Source organism: Parambassis ranga, chromosome 6, assembly GCF_900634625.1.
Source record: "Parambassis ranga chromosome 6, fParRan2.1, whole genome shotgun sequence".
NCBI lineage: Eukaryota > Metazoa > Chordata > Actinopteri > Ambassidae > Parambassis > Parambassis ranga.
In genome coordinates this window covers 4,065,538-4,083,462 of record NC_041027.1, presented here as the reverse complement: position 1 = coordinate 4,083,462, position 17,925 = coordinate 4,065,538, and the positions used below count along the sequence as shown (strand labels likewise).

The 17,925-nt window shown below is 41.5% G+C and overlaps 1 protein-coding gene across 1 annotated transcript in view; it reads right to left on the bottom strand.

Annotated features, from left to right (window-relative positions):
• Positions 1-17,925, bottom strand: part of tspan9a (tetraspanin 9a) — a 149,175-nt gene that overhangs the window by 93,847 nt on the left and 37,403 nt on the right. The window contains exon 3 of the mRNA XM_028408407.1: positions 15,999-16,055. The gene's annotated coding sequence lies outside the window, so the exon portion shown is untranslated. The remainder of the gene's footprint in view (positions 1-15,998; positions 16,056-17,925) is intronic.

Here is a 17,925-nt window from a genome sequence, read left to right as displayed (position 1 = left end):
CAAACTTATTTTAATCAAACCAAGAGCATCAGACTGATGATTCCAGGAATGCAATTTATTTATTTATTTATTTATTTTGAAGTGATCAAACATGGCTCCCTTTCTATTTATTGAGACATGGCTCATGTGTGTCATTTCCTGGAGTCCACTTGAGTGAATACACATTGAATTATGTCCTCAAACATAAACTACAGATACATTATAAACCCTATATATATGTTATTCATATTTATTCTATATTTTCTTCCCCAGAAGGCTGAGGAGGGGATCATGGTTTGGATTAAAACAGTAGCTGCTATTACACTCAACAAAAATATAAACGCAACACTTTTGTTTTTGCTCCCATGTTTCATGAGATGGACTTGAAGATCTAAACTTCATTCCAGATACACAATATTACCATTCCTCTCAAACATTGTTCACAAATCTGTCTAAATGTGTGATAGTGAGCACTTCTGCTTTGCTGAGATAATCCATCCCACCTCACAGGTGTGCCACATCAAGATGCTGATCTGACATCATGATTAGTGCACAGGTGTACCTCAAACTGCCCACAATAAAAGGCCACCCTGAAATGTGCATTTTGTTTCTGCTTTACTGGCGGTCTGGGGACTCAGAACCAGTCAGTATCTGGTGTGACCACCATTTGCCTCATGCAGTGCAACACATCTTCTTCGCATAGAGTTTATCAGATTGTCTATTGTGGCCTGTGGAATGTTGGTCCACTCCTCTTCAATGGCTGTGCGAAGTTGCTGGATATTAGTGGGAACTGGTGCACGCTGTCGTATACGCCGGTCAAGCACATCCCAAACATGTTCAATGGGTGACATGTCCGGTGAGTATGCTGGCCATGCAAGAACTGGGACATTTTCAGCTTCCAAGAATTGTGTACAGATCCTTGCAACATGGGGCCGTGCATTATCTTGCTGAAACATGAGGTGATGTTCATGGATGTATGGCACAACAATGGGCCTCAGGATCTCATCACGGTATCTCTGTGCATTCAAAATGCCATCAATAAAATGCACCTGTGTTCTTCGTCCATAACAGATGCCTGCCCATACCATGACCCCACCACCACCATGGGCCACTCGATCCACAACATTGACATCAGCAAAGCGCTCACCCACACGACGCCACACACGCTGTCTGCCATCTGCCCTGAACAATGTAAGCCGAGATTCATCCGTGAAGAGAACACCTCTCCAACGTGCTAGACGCCATCGAATGCGAGCATTTGCCCACTCAAGTCTGTTACAGCGACGATCTGGAGTCAGGTTAAGACCCCGATGAGGACGACGAGCATGTAGTTGAGCTTCCCTGAGACGGTTTCTGACAGTTTGTGCAGAAATTGTTTGGTTATGCAAACCAATTGTTTCAGCAGCTGTCTGAGTGGCTGGTCTCAGACGATCTCGGAGGTGAACCTGCTGGATGTGGAGGTCCTGGGCTGGTGTGGTTACTCGTGGTCTGCGGTTGTGAGGCCGGTTGGATGTACTGCCATATTCTCTGAAACGCCTTTGGAGACGGCTTATGGTGGAGAAATGAACATTCAATGCACGAGCAACAGATCTGGTTGACATTCCTGCTGTCAACATGCCAATTGCACGCTCCCTCAATGCTTGTGGCATCTGTGGCATTTTGCTGTGAGACAAAACTGCACATTTCAGGGTGGCCTTTTATTGTGGGCAGTTTGAGGTACACCTGTGCACTAATCATGATGTCAGATCAGCATCTTGATGTGGCACACCTGTGAGGTGGGATGGATTATCTCAGCAAAGCAGAAGTGCTCACTATCACACATTTAGACAGATTTGTGAACAATGTTTGAGAGGAATGGTAATATTGTGTATCTGGAATGAAGTTTAGATCTTCAAGTCCATCTCATGAAACATGGGAGCAAAAACGAAAGTGTTGCGTTTATATTTTTGTTGAGTGTAGTATAAAGTTCATGGTTATCTCTCCACATGCTTAGATTATTTCTTTTTAACTTGCATGTTTACTGACAGCCTACCAGCTGGTCTGTCAGATCAGTCAAGCTTAGATTTATACCTCCCTTATCATCAGATAATGTACACTAATGTCTTCTTTCTCTTTACTCCTGTCATGAGAAGAACAAGTACAGATGCCTCCAAGATGAGTTCAATATTTCTATCAGCTGTGGAGTTATTACTAGAATCCAAATAAAAATAGCATCTAAAATAAACTTCACACACCATCATTATAGTTTGGCAAGGTGCTATTTACCTGGCATATTTTTGCATTTTAACTTCCACAGTTGGGTCATGCTGGGAGTCACTCAGATACTGTTTATACAAGTCTCTGCAGGTTCCCAGCAGTGTAGCGTCACCTGCTGAATATTCCCCCCTTAATCTCCATGAGCATCACATCCTCCGGACCACCTTCCTCCTCTCTACATTTTTTTTTTTCAGCAAAACGATTCCACCTTTATTTTCTTCACAGCACATCACTGCTCAGATGACACATAGTTTGCAGCTCTATTTATATTTTCATCTTTTTGGGTGCCATTTGACAGCTGACGATCCTAAATTTGTTTTCATGTTTCCTGATGTCTAACAGCAAAACTATTCAGTGTGAAACACTGTCCATGAATGCAGCTGATAAATGACAGACAGTGTTATATGACTGATTATGCAAATTGTGAGCACAGAATGGAGAAAGTAAAAAGCTTTCTCTACCCTCTGTGACTGCACTCCTTCACATTTTCGTGTTGTGTTTTGTATATATTCTTCAAAGGAAGGGTTTATCCGTCCAGATTATTTTGATGATATTGGAAATATTGGCAGCAGAGACTTTATATCCACTGTAATAGATCTAGATGGCACTTCAAGCAATCATGACATTTTTATCTAGGGAAATCCTTCCACATTTTAGGGTAGCGGCTGTTTTGTACTGAACTAAAAAAAAAACACTAAAAAATTATAGTATGCATCAACCCGAGACAGCAGGTATGTGTTCGTGGCAGTGTGTGTGTGTGTGCTAAACATTAACATCTCTATGGTCTTCCGATGGATAAAAAGCACTGCAGGCCACAGGAAAAATATGAATATTAGATTGTTGGGTGAGCTGTCCCTTTAAATCACAGTATTTCATCTATCATATAAAAAAATCAAAATACATCAAACTTTGAAATAGTTTGATTAAAATAAAAAAACATGCATGCACCCACCTGTATCACTACAGCATTTTAAAGTAAATGGATCTGCAGACTGAGAGAGGTCTAAACGACCACCATGTATGGAGGCAATGGACCTGTGTTAATGAAAAGCTATTAGCAACATTGTCAGTTAAAACAGCACAGGCCAAATCAATTTAGAGCAGTTTATTTCATATGCCCAAGGCTTTGTGTTTAATCCACTGCCAAAGCTGCTTCACCCTCTGCTTGTTGCAGATTTTCAGCTGCTTGTACGTCTGTGGGCTATTCGGCAGGCTAACATAACAACCACAGGACTCTTGTGAAAGTTATTCTGTAATCCGTGGAGAGAGAGAAACTCCAGCATGCGAATGGCATGACAGACTGAGAATACTCAGTGTGTTTTAAACAGTGCAACTAGATGGTTTCCATTTTCCTTGGGTGGTGAAAGACTTGCTGTGTTTAAAACATTCATTCATGAGACATCAGTTTCAGTCAAGATATCTCAACGACACAGGAGGCTGGAGGAGACAGGAACAAAGTGCTCTCGGACGTGCCGCAGACACGGAGCTGGTGCATATGTGGAAACCAGCTGGACACATCTGAGGGGCGTGCTGATCTCTAGCTGCTAAGTCCATCTAAAAGTCAAACACATTGACTCCTCGCACTTAAATACTAATGAAACAAAGGTCCTCTGCAGACTTTTCTCCAACACTGCAGCTATAATGCATTTGAACGCGTGTGCGCATGTGGTCCCTCCGTTTAAACACCACACAAATCACTGCACGCACACATGTGGTCATGACTGCGTGTTACTGTATGCATGCAAATAAGTCTGCTAGACGACTGTAACAGAGGAGGCATGACTCTCTCATCAAGATGTCTGGCTGTGCGGTGCAGAGACCACACCAAGTCTGGACCCGAGCACAGGTACAGGCTATAAATCACTGTTCACTCAGGCCAGGGACAGACACAGACAGTGTTAGCCCACCATCACATTGGACCCTATACCTTTCACATACACACACAGGTCTCCTAGCACACACACACAGGATGTTGTGGTCAACCACAACCACAAGCCCTGAATAGAAGAATGCTGTTTTATGGGCCTAATGCAGACGTCAAGGGCATTGTAGTTTTGATTTACGGTGGCCCTGTGGCCGGATTGTGATATATTACAGAGGTGTGGTGTTTTACATTGTGATGAATACTGTTGGGTGCAGGACCAGATAAATTCTAAAGACACTTCAGGGGGTGCTATATGCCAGGTGCTCAGCCTCGAAGGTTGCCAAGGAGCAGCCAAACCATTATTTATAGAACTACCCTTTTTAAATTCATTCTTCAATAAGCCACGAGCCAAACATTCACACATCTTTACAAAGGCTGAGGCAGACTTTCTATAGTAGTGTAATATGAAAGAAGAAAATTATAAGTCCACCTGGAAGAAAGAAATATGTGATTGAAAAAAGGTTGGAAACTCAAAAAAAAAAAAAAAAAAAACACAATGGATTTCTCATGGCCAGCTGGGGTTTCAATTCCAATTTATGTGGCACCTTATGGCAATATGGAATGCACACACACAACTCAAACAAAAGTCTAACTCGTCAATTGGCTTTCCCTCTTCTGCCTCTTAGTTTTCACCCCGGTCTTACTTCTGCACTCCCTGCCTTTCATCTCTCCCTTTCTGTCTTTCCAAGGGGCCCATGAACACAAACAAATATATTGGTATGCATGGTTCAGGCTCAGGAGGCACCGGAGGAACCTTGATGTGTTGTGCACCGGAGAGATTGAGCAGTGGCTGCATCATAAATCTAAATAACTAAATATTCTATGAGAAATGCTAAACACATGACTAAACACTGACTACACCATACAGGAAGCTGTTTACTAATATAAATATAAATCAAAGATAACAGGTAAAGCAAAGGGATGCTGCAGTGAACAGTAAGCACCACCCTCCTGTGATATATGTGCTCAGCAATGCATGTCTGCTTGTTGTCTGCTTATGTGGCGGAAGGCTTGTAGTCAAAAGAAGATGATGACTCTGCTTTTAGTTTAATGTCATCCACGCGGTAATCCTCTTAACGCTGGTAGATGATCTCCAGACAAAGGAAGCCCTGCAAAGGACAGCCCGAGCACGCCATACCTTATCCCCATACTTTGTTCGTCTCAGAGAAACACAACCAAACAAAACATACTTCACTATAAGCACTGCAGCAAAAAAGAGACAGAAAAAGAGAACCTTCCCTCTGAGCAATGTCATTTTATATCCAAAGTGTGAACATCTTTAGTGCTTAGAGGACCTGGAAGAGAGTTTCACTGTGCAGGCCCACATCTGACCACAGAAGGAGACAGTATCCTGAGGGAACACATCTACTATATTCTGAAATCTGAATCTGCTGCAGATGCCGAAGTTTCCAGAAATGTCAATTCCTACTATTTTAATCCATTTTATATTTTTTTGTTTGTTTAGGTTTGTTTAGACACAGCCACAGCCAATATGATGTGACATCCATGCTGCTGCCTTGTGTCGATGTCTAGTGATGCCCTTTCTCATGTCCTGCTCACAACTCATTGTTGCATTTTTGTTCTTAAGAACAGTCATCATATTTGTGTAACGTAAAGTATTTTGTTGCCTAATTTAACACAAAATAGTACCATTCATTTGGCAACATTTAACATAACAATTGTGTTTCTTTAACACCCAAAAGCCAATGTACCAACTGTACAGATGTTAGCTGTGAGCTATTGGAACAGATGCACCAACCATATGTATGGGATTTTGTGTGTGTGTGTGTGTGTGTGTGTGCGCGTGTGTGTGCGTGTGTGTGTGTGCGTGCGAGCGTGTGTGTGCGTGCGTGCGGTAGCTGAGCCAATGAATGAGAAGCAGGCCACATTTATGAAGCTGTTTCACAGCCTCGGGACAATTGTTATGTGTTTCTCACTTTTAAACATTCACAAGTCCTGCAGGTGCATTTTTGCATCAGTGTGTATCTCCACTGCCGAAAAAGCATCTGTTGATGTTGTGTGCCAGTACTCCGATTCTGTCTGAACACACAGCCGATGCATAACTGCACAAAGTGGGAGCTGAAAAGTAAAATGTTGCCCTCCGATCAGCTGTATATAATCCAACATGTTGCATAATCCAGTGCATCCATTTGGTAGAGTTGCAAAAAACTGATTTGGAAACTTCAGGGTGAGCTCCTCTGCCTCTTATGTCACAACATAACACACACATAGAGATCACATTTGCTGATGTGATGTTAAGGAATCACCTACAGCATATACAGCACAACCAGGTCAGACTCTTTTAGTCATATGGATATGAGGTGAAAGGTGATCTCTGATCTGTGTTGGCATTAGCGATGATATTCAACCATGTCACTAAAAACAAACCATCTGTCTGTCTGCGCCACCTATACACAGAGACCTCTGGGATTCAGAGCATGATAGCCTCAGATCTACCAGCCCCCCACTTCTACCCCAACACACACACAGTCCCAAACCAGTGCCAGATTAAGCCAGCCGCAGACCTATATCACTACATAATCCGTTATTTAAAAGAATTTCCACATATCAAATCATGTCAACATTCTCTCCAGGATGACATTTCAAAGAATCAACAAGATTATATCGGTTATACAGAATATTACATTTAGATATACAATGGCAATTCAGGTAAGCTTGCACCAGAATTAGGATAAATATACAAATATGGTCTCTATTGTCAGAGGATTAGGGCGGAGATGAGTACTGTCAGGAAAAGGACAAGAAACTAGGGGCAAAAAAAGAAAATGTAACAAGGCTTTTGATGCAGACTGGCCCAGAGCTCCAACTGTGAGGAAATGACATGAATCATATAGTAAAGGATGAATTGTCACATTTTCTGTAGAGGTATACCTCCTACACACACGCATGCTATTAGGACTTGACAGAGGGCACCTCTACAGAAAAAAAAAAACACCCTGGCTCATTGGGTCGAAATCTCACATTAATCCTTACTTGCCCTTCCAGCCATGCACATTTAACACCACTATGCATCACACACAATACAGATCACACACAGCGTCTCCATGGCGGCTGCCCTATCACCTCACCATGGCGACACAGAGATCTGTTTAGACACCATGAAGAAGCATCCCCTCCCCCCTCTTACATACACACACACAGGCCTATACCCGACTACACAGCACTACAGTGCTCACAAAGCTTATAAAATCACTTAAAACATGGCACAAAGGAGCACATGAGTAGATATTGAGTGGTGAGTAGATGAGTAGCACACACCATGACAGTTTGAAAACACTGTTTCAACATTATACTGAGTGAAACAGCATTTACACACACACCGATGAAAAGGAGGGAAAACATGATGAGTGTGATGTTTTCATTTAGAGGATTTTTTTTTGTTTTCATCATCTCTTCATTTTGTACTACAGTCTTTTATGGTGTTGATAGTGTTTTCAGTTCCACTATGAGCTAATGTTCTATCAGCTGTGTCTAATTGGGTTCCACTTATAATCTCTTACTTCCCTGGCTCTGAAATACGTACACAGATTGGGCATTCAGATATTATTTTTGCTTGAGAGAAGTGGAATAAATGTAAAACTGAGGTGAAAGTATTTCATTCTCACACTTTTAAATCAATCCATTTCAAGCACTTGCTTTTGTCATTTTTTTTAGTACTAATGGACCGGTCTGCAGACATAGACAAGACAGACTGATGCTGAAATGATGCTGCTTTTAAAACATGAATTTTAACAACTAACACATTTTTATGAATAAGCACATTAGATGCTTCCAGTCACTCATTTAATTTTAATTAGGTTTGTTATTATTCGTGCTCAAATTCATATCTTTATTTACCACATGGTTGTAATAGTGGTGTATCCATCCACTCATCAACATCAACAAAGAGTTGTTGTGTAGTAAACTGCATCAACTGCAATTAAGCTGGAGGAAAGATATTCAATACTCCAAGAAGACGCCTTTGCTAAGAACAGAAGATTATGGATCAGGCTATTAAAAGGGCAAATTGGGGTCCTGGTGGCCCTAAAGGCAGCAAGCCTTAAATCCATTCCTATTCTGGAATAGCTTAAGGGTTCTGATAATTTTTCACCATCACTGTGACTTAATTTATTGATGAAATCAATAGGCTCTGGGATACAGGTGCATTTTGGCAGCTACGTCCATGCCAGACATACAGTAGGGTGGGTATACAGGTAGCACTAATATTAATTAAGCCTCAACCTGAACCAGAGATTTTTTTTTCTTTTCTTTTTTTTTTTCCTTTTAGAGAAAGCATGTGCTCTCCGTGTTACATTTAGCAGGAACAGCTAGTTCCTACTAGAAAAAAATGAGGTCAATATTTCAGTCCTTGAAAAATGAACATGTGAGCATATTTGTCTGGTCAAATTTCTATGTCATCAAGATGGTAGCTGAAAATGGCGACCGCCTGACTGGAAAGGTTTTTGTCTTTTAAAATGTGTTCAGTGTTATGAATTTATGTGTTTTCAGATAAACTTCACATAACCTCTTACCTGCTTTTTTTAATGCTACATTACAATACCATTACCAGTCAGTCTTTAAGCCAAATCTAACCCTTATTAAAAATGGAAGTTAACCACTTCAACGTAAAACTTGCAGGTAAAAACAAAAGAGCATGCATTATTGAGTAAATGTGGTGAGGATGTGTCATGTCTAGGCGTGGGACAAGCAACTAGTGACTCTCTCTGTCTGACGTTTGAAAACTGACGTGAAAGCACGTATCATTCTGCAGTCAGGCTACTGTCCTCGATAAGCAGCAGCCGTGAGCTCCTCCCCTGCCTCAACGTACTCACAGCCGGTCAGTCACTGTAGCTTAACACAGCAGGTTCAGCTGCAGGCAGAGCAGAGAGACCTACACCACTCTGCGTCCAATCGTGCGCAAAGCTGCCAAAGGTCCCATCAGTGCTTACAGAGCGGGATGTAAATAGCATATTTCAATGGCAAAAATAAAAATAAAACCACGGACATCAGTACTGTTAGCATTGCATAGCTTAGTGTAGTCATAGAGTTCATAGTGGGAGTATGTGCGCACACGTGTCTGTGTGTCTGTGCATGTGTCTGTGTGTGTGTATGGGTGTGTCTGTGTGTGCACAAGCATCGTGCCTCTGTGCGCAGACAGCAGCGGTGTGACTTAACCTGATATAATGATGGGGAAACACTGAACTGATTCTTAAATATGGTAAATGTTGGATAATTAGAATATAGTGTATATTTTGTGCTCTATGGTATTTCTAGAGTGTTAAAAGTAGAAAAAACCTCAACAATGTAAACCGAACAGAACCGCGACCTCAGAACTGTGATATGAACCGAACCGTGGATTTAGTGAACCGTTCCACCCCTAGTCATGTCAATACTAAATATTTATCCACAATGTATAATGAAGTTTCCCCAAACGCTTATGTTAAAGAAATATATTTAAAGTTAGGGTATAGTGGGTGCTTCTATCAATCCTCATGCGTGCCTGTGACAAATAAGACTACCTGTGTCATCTTTGTTGATCCCTCAGTGGTTATTGAAGATCTTGCAAAAGGCTCTTGCTTGTCTCAGCCTTGTTTTCATTTGATATCTATCTCTAAAGAGATGCTTCTGATTCAGTAACACAGTGTGTAAAATGTGTTATCTGTCTTAGAAGAAAGTAACCTTTCGTTATCAGTATCTTCTTTGCAAAGCCACAAACTGTATCTAGCAGGATTATTCACAGACACATACGGCACATTTTTTTTTTTATTTCAGCTAATTAGATGATTAGCGACAACAGCAGAGAACATGAATTATTGGCTGCCGCTTGATGACATGTAAATTGAAGCAGGTGTAAATATTATAAAATACAACCTGCACGTGATCACAGACATGCAGTTTAATGTGCATTCAGATATATGAAGTGTCATTAAGGAAACATACCGCTGGAATTGTTAAGGCATACTGTATCATCCATCATGGTAGATAACATTTACATGAACTAAACACCTTTATTTCCCTAAACCTAACTACAGTTAAATTGAACCTCAGCAAGTTTTCATTCAAAATCCATTATTAAAAAAGTTCAACCATACAAATGATGGATAGCTCTTATAGACACCCATGATGGTTACATTTGTACGAGGTTTGTAAAAAAGCGTGGTACTCCAAGGTGTTGCTATGGTTTATGGTCCCGGATAAGCAGTTTGTAGGTAGATAGACTCAAAGATTAGCAAATAATTTCATAAACACTTGGCCCACAGTGAATCTACTACTTCACCAGCCTTAAGAAATGACTGGAAACTAGCACCAAGTTGCTGTACATGGCACTCTTTTGCTAAGTCAAGACTCTGTTAGAAAAAAGATGTACAAATACAAACTCTGGCTTCAAAATCTTCTGGTGTCAGCTGTAGTCCAATTTACTTTTCAGAGACATTAGCAAGCAGAGTGGACAGAGAAGCTGGCAAGCAAGGGTTTGATTTCAGCCAAACATCAGGCCCTTGCCTCTTCCTGGGTCTTTGCCTCCAAGCAGATCATGTTGGACTGGAGGCAGACCAGACAATATTAATTAAATATGACTGGATCTCAAATGAATCGGAGGCACTCATTCACTAATATGTGCGTCGAAATGTTCTTACTTACAAAATAAGTGCGTACGCATAATCACTGTGGGATTTATGAAACCTGTGCACTGCTCAGTTTTGTTCTTAACACCTTGCATATGTGTGTAAATCAGAATCATTCTACATTGACAGGTGCTCACAATTTGGGATTAGCATAGTACCCAAATTGAGAGCACCTGTCAATGTAGAATGATTCAATATATTAGTAAATTCTTCTTAAAAAAGGTTAAAGAAATCTATTTTTAATGAATGTGCTTGTATATGCTCTGCATGTAATTGAAGTCAGTTCGGCCTTCCTCATTTGTGAATATGCATGGTCTGAGGCAGATCTAAATTTGTTTGCAGAGTAAGAACAAATTCGGGTAAGAAAATATTGATGAATCCCGAAATGTGTGTGACAAACGATCGTACGCACAGGGTAAGCACAGAGTTGTGCGTACGCACTGTTTGTGAATGAGGCCAGTTTTTTTTTTTTTTTTCATAATTCAATTAATAACATGCTTTATGTGTGTATGTCTGTTGCAGAACCAATCAAATAAAATCAATAAGTAAATAGTTTCTTAGGTGCATATGATATTTTGTAAAACTTTTAGGAGAGCTTAATAAAATTACTTATTACTTGTTACTATTTGTGGTGCAAACATAACATACCTCCTTCAGACAGTAATGTCTATTCATCAATATAGCCTAGCACAACAGGCACAGTGTCAGTAGACAGACAGGTCATTTGTCCATTAGCTGGGGACAAAAAGGTAACAGATAAACAAATACAGACGGGCCTCTGTCTATCCATTATCGCCACTCCTGCTTTTACGAGTCGAAGCGGCTCCCACACTCCGAGGTTGATGTCATGAAACGTTTAAAGCGAAGCCACACAGAGACCCATCAGCGTGTTGAATGTGTGGTGGGAACAGATTTAGAAGATTTAGAGTAATGGAATAATCACTGTGAAGGAGCACGGCGGAGCAAAGTCATGCAAGACTAGTTGTGGCGACCTTGGATTTCGTCAATACAATCAGCTGTGTCTATCTCTTGCCAAAACAGAAAAGTTGCTCACGCACAAACACACACACAAACACACACACAAACACACACACACAGAGGGTTTGTTGCATTTCAGACTTAAAAACTTAAAATCAAACCTGACCTGAGACACGATTATAAAGGATAGATTTTAGACAAGAGGCAAACAAAGACAATGACACACTGGGAGAGACAAAGATTAAAACAGTATGGATTAAGGCCTTAAGTAAGGAAAAGACATAAAATATGCTCAATTCATTTCCTTATCTTAAGAAGAGATGTTGTAACCTTTGAAGTCATTCCGCAGTCACTATGAGCAGAGCTGTTCCACACACGATTATGATTTATCATTTGTCCCCAGGGCTCTGAGCTTATGTGTATAGCTGTTTATGTGTGTGTCATTTAGCTGATGTGTATCAGTGTTGTATGCTGTCTGAGTGGTGTGTAATTGTGTTGTCACTGAGGTGTGGAGAGAGTTGCTGCAAGAGACAAGAGACACAGTGAGGAGTGTGGGGGGATAAAACATGTGGGTGGTCATGGAGGTAAAAAGGTCAGCGCTGAGTGTTGTCCTCACCCACTGGTCCTAAAAGAGGATCTGTTTGTCTCAATCAACAAAGCCTGAATGGAGGGCAGCTCTTGCCCATCAAGAAGCAGAAACAGCTGCAGCCGTGCTAATGTACACACACTATATCTCTCATACCGCTTAGTTCATGATTTTCTGCCTTTCTTCGCTCTCTCTTTCATGCTTTCTCGCCCTCTCCTATTCCCCTCTCTATCTCTAAGTGGGATTTGTGATCTGAGATCAGTACGGCCGTAATGCCCTTCTCAGTGACTGACAGATGATACAGCCTGCCCTTTGGGCTCCAGTCGGTATGGCTGCAGATCAATACCCGAGCTGGCTGCCTGTCAGCATTCGAACATGCACACATGCTTGCAAGTGTGCACACACACTCACAGAGAGAGAGGGAGTCATTCACGTGAAAGGCTAGCATCAAAGCCCATCTGAGTCGGCTGGCATTTACAGGAACAGGACCTGGATGTGTGCAACACGGCAGGAGGGGACATTCCCAGGATAGTTCCCAGCCTAGAGGAGCAACATGGCTGCAGGATGACGGAGCTCTGGAATCCTGCACAAAGATTCCACTGGCACCGCCGGCTTGTTATATTAAGCACTTTAGATGGACAGACTGGCTGACTGAGCGAACAAAGCCAACAGGTTGAAGAAACAATCAAAAGGGTGAAGTGTGAGGTGTGTGTTTTTGTGTGACAGGGTGGCCGTTTAACCTCTTGTGTGTGGTCACTTGTGGCTCACTGTGCAGAGATTTTGGTCTGCCTCTATTAGCTGAGAATGTGTGGCACTTCACAAAGAGATTCACGTGTGATTTTGCCCTAGCATGTGTGCATGTACTGAGTTTCAAATCACACAGCCTTTTTTGGTTTTAAAGTAAAAAATATGGGGATTAACGACCAAGACTGAGTGAAAGGTTAAGACGGATTTTTTTGGGAGGGAGAGTGAGCTTCTACATCAGGCTCCTGTTGAGCACAGATACCCAGAATAATTGCCCTTCTAGCTGGATAAATTAGAAACTTTGCTTCCTTCTTATCATTCTCCTGCGCTTATACATAAATAATGTCACATTATATATTTTGACAATGAAGGCCGCCATAGAGGAACCAATTTCATGTCAAACAGAGAGTCTCTGTGAGCAAATCTGAGCAGCTCTTACACCCCAAATGTACAGTGCCTTTCTTTCTTAAGAGAACCAATGTGCACTGACATATATGCAAATAAACTGCATACAAAAGGGGGGTTGCATTGCCATCGTTTCGTTGTATATTGCGTCACTGATACCCGGTAGATAAATAAAAATGAGTTATATAAATAATGCAAACACATATTTGACACTCGGAAAAACACAGACACCCCCACACTCAACTTGTCTGCTACCTCCTTTCTTCTCTATCTCCCTCTCTCTGAAGCAGCAAGCAGTAATTTATTGTCTCCCGCTGCCATAGCAGAGTCAATCAATAGCCAATTAAAGACAGGCATATAAAGTCTCCAGTGGCCACCAGAGCATGTGGCGCTGTTTGGCCGGGGAAATAAATATGTAAATGCTTCAGTGGTGGAATAGCATCAGCTAGCACAACAGGAGGGATATCAATAACACTGCACACACCAAACCCCCCTTACACTGAGCTACAAAAACCCACCAGTGGACTTAGAGGCCCAAAGGACTTGTTACTCCAGGCTCAAGGGTTTTTGAGATGTCCTTGAGTCTGTCAATATAACTTAATGATCTGCTCCTAAGCCAGTAGTCATTCAGTTAACATATACCTACATTCCAATAAACAACCCTGTTTCCAAGCAGTACCTCTTTATTTTCTTTTTTTGTTTGCCTAATTGCACATGTAATTACACTAACAGATCTCACAGCCCCCTTTTGGCTTCCATGCTGAGACAGGGACACACACAGGATGCAGCCGGTTGCACACATAGATGATAGATCTCTTTAAGAGCAAAATACATGCTTAAAAAAAGCCACATTTAACAGAACCAAAAGTAAAATTACAATGTTTTCCATCTGATTTTGATTGAGCTTAAAATGTTTAGTTAATTACATTATATTCAGTTAGATGTAAATGATCTTAAAATAATTGCATATAATCCTTTATTCACAAAAAAGTCTTTGTTAAAACTTAAGAATAACATAAAACTGGTGTTTTCGTATAATAATTGATTCAAAAGTGCTGTTTGATCTGTGGTAAAATGCTGATGGTAAAGCAGGAAATCAGTGGCCTTTCAAGAAGGAATACACATGATCATACAGAAGGATTAAGTGAAATTAAGTCTCCATAAATCCATTAAGAGTGTTTGTTGGAGCACCGTTGCATTGAGCAGATGGGACTATAAGGTTTATCTGGCAACGATGTTTACCAATTACTTTGCTTTGTGTTGTATGATAGACAAATACAATATTACAAATTGAGATTACTCCATTCAGCTTAAGGTACTCCAGTTGCATCTCGAGCACATCAGTAATTAACATCCAGTAATATAAAAGGTAGTACACTTTAAAAGGGTAAAATCTTACACTGTTGCTACAGTGTCATATACTATAATGCAAGGTGGTGAATCACACCTGTATCTCTCCTATATCCCCACGGTGTCCAGCTGACTTTGGTTTAGATTTCATAACTGCTAAAGGGCCTAAGGGTCTCAAAGACGAATATACTGTACATGTAATCTAACATTTTTTTGACCAGTGGCATTCTGTCAACAGGACTACTTCACTGTCCTACTTTGATGGCGCATTGGCCATACAAAATATCTGTGATCACATGACAATCCATCCTTCCAACCGTCAAGCTGTGTGCTGCTGGCAGCTATGGGTCTTTCTAGGTGTTATGACTAACAGAATAAGTTCCTGGTGGGTCTAAACTAATCACAAACAAATGTGATCAAACCACACTGATGACTGCAAAGCCTTGAGCAGGATGGTCGGATTTCTGTACAAACTGACAAAACCTTGACCCAACATCCAAGCCCCTCCATGAATAATCCCCTGCTGTGGAACTTTACACCTCGATAGAGGGCCTCCTGAACACTCATCCCCTTGCATGAACAGCATTGAAGCCTCCCTCGCTCTCTGCCCATCTCTGTGTCTGTGTCGCTCTGCATTCCTCCTTCTAAGGCTCTCCGCCACCACAGGCGCCGTCAAAGAGCTTGACAGTTCAGCCCCACTTTGATCTCAAGGCACAGGTTATCTGTTGCCCGGCTAATTTTAGTTAGCCCCTTTAAGCCGTGCTTGTCTTTGAAGCAAGGGTAACACGCAGCAGCGAGTTCTGGGTGGTTGTCGTGTGAGGCCCCCCTTCACTTTCAAACACAAGGATGCATCCTCACATCTATCATTTTCCACCGTAATCTGGACAAGATTATTCATCCTGCTACATCTGTATCCTAATCAAGTGGTACACTCAGAGCAATCCCAAATGGCAACGGTGTGGGATGAAATCAAAGAAATGGTGTATTTAATGTGAGCTAAAGTGCTTTTCTCTCTAAAGGGGCTTGTTGAATGTTAGAGGAGGAGTACTGTGGAGTCCTCCTGGGTAATTAGAGAGTTTCACTTTGCTGTGATGTTAACAGATTGTCATGGCAGATGGAAAGCGGGTATGACAGGTGAAATAAAAAATCTTACCTATCCGAGGAGGGTGGGAAGCCAGAAGAGAGGCAGTCTGTGCCGCAGGTCAAAAGACTGTAAAAACACAGTGAGTCAGAAATGTTGTTTTTGCAGTATACATGTTTTACTAACTGCTAGCTACATTCATTAAATCTGTCAAACAGCTAGGGATCTCCAGCAAGCTTGTATTCCCTAACTTCATTTCACCAGCCATGAATTATAATATCCAACAGAAACAAGCCTATCCAAACAATGAAACAATGATATAAAAACTTCTATCTGACCAGCCTGGAGTTGCTATTAAAATTTGAAGAACATCCACAGCAATAGCTCAGACAGAGCGTGTGTGAGTGTTTACTGCAGGTTACTCAGCGGTACACTCATGTTGTCTCATTTTGATTTTAGTAGCTAGACAATATGGCTCCTAGGTGGTACAAGGCACAGCGGTGTCACATCTTAAACACGTCAATGAGAGTCCTGAAAACAAACGTTCGATTCACACTTATGTAGCTGTGCACATTGGCAATTTTCTTTATCTTTCTATGCTGTCGTGGTCAAGCACACCATGAGATCAAACATGCATAAAGCCAAGCCGAGTACACAGAATATCAAAGCGCTTGCTCTGCTGCCTGAATAATGGTTCTCAGCCAGCACCTTCAGATGAGAGGAGCAGGAGGTGTCTGCAGGCTGATTTAGCGCCTCAATCTCCTAGAAGAGGGGTCACTTTTCTCCCCACAGGATGACTTATGAGGGCAGGGCCGCTAGTTTCATTTCCATTTTATTTTCAGGAATGGTGGCTAAAGTTTCTATCTGCTGTGGTCGCAGAGAGCTCAAAAGAAGGACATCGGCACCCACCAGTGCCAAAAAGGGCCATTTGTGTATAGCAACGTGGTGTTCTGAGCAAGGATGGCGGTGGGAACTTGATTCTTTTTTAAAAGACCAGAAAGGTTTTTGTCTATTGAAATACATGGTCACTCAGTTTGACTGGAAGGTTGTCAGGTGTGAACCTTACCATGACAGAATTGTCTTCCTCTGTGATTATTTTCTCATAACAAACACATGTATTGAATAAAGGGATTTAAAGGCAAGGACAAGACTGAAATAAATTGGCTACAGGATTTTCAATTTCTCTCAAAACATTTAATGTTGAAAAGCGTAAGGTCAGAAGGAGAGTGAGAAGCACTGTGTGGCTGGTTGGGCAGGCACAACAGAGGAGAGTATAAGAAAGCAGCAAAGTGCTGAGAGGTGAAGGTGCATAATGTTTATGTGCAATTATGGCAGAAAACGGAGGAGATGGATAACAATATGGATGCAGCAAAAACAAATGTAGTGATCAATAGATCGAGACTGTGCTGACGTGATGTACACAGGCAGGACAGACCAAAGAAAAAAAACACAAGACAGTTTGTTCCTCCAATTAGCCAGTTGAATTAATTAGGTCTCCATTGACGCACTGTGTAACAAGACAAATATAATTACATTTCATCATTACTCCTCATCATTACCAGCCTGCCTCCTTCTTGTTCCCTTGGGAACCGGGGACAGCCAACTGGACAGCCGACCAGCGGCCGTGGATAAAACAAGATGGCTGTCAGCATTCATTTGGTCGAATGCTTCAAACAAACAGTTTCCACAGTAAGTCAAGCTCAGGAGATATATGTTGGGTTGTGGTCATCAGGAATCATACAGTGAAGTGAGTAATGTTCCTGTGGCTATAAACAGAGTGTAATTTGGCTTGAGATGTGATCACTCGCTCCCTATGAGCTATATTTACCATCTGTGGCCCTTTACCCTGTTTGTGTCTGCATGCAGCATGTGGAGCATGTGTACATGAACGAATGCGCCGGAGATGTGTGTCTCTGCACCACGATGAGAGAAAGTTATCTTGAGAGACATACACGTCATTCTGTTGTACACAGTGTGGACACAGGGAACTTTTTCACAG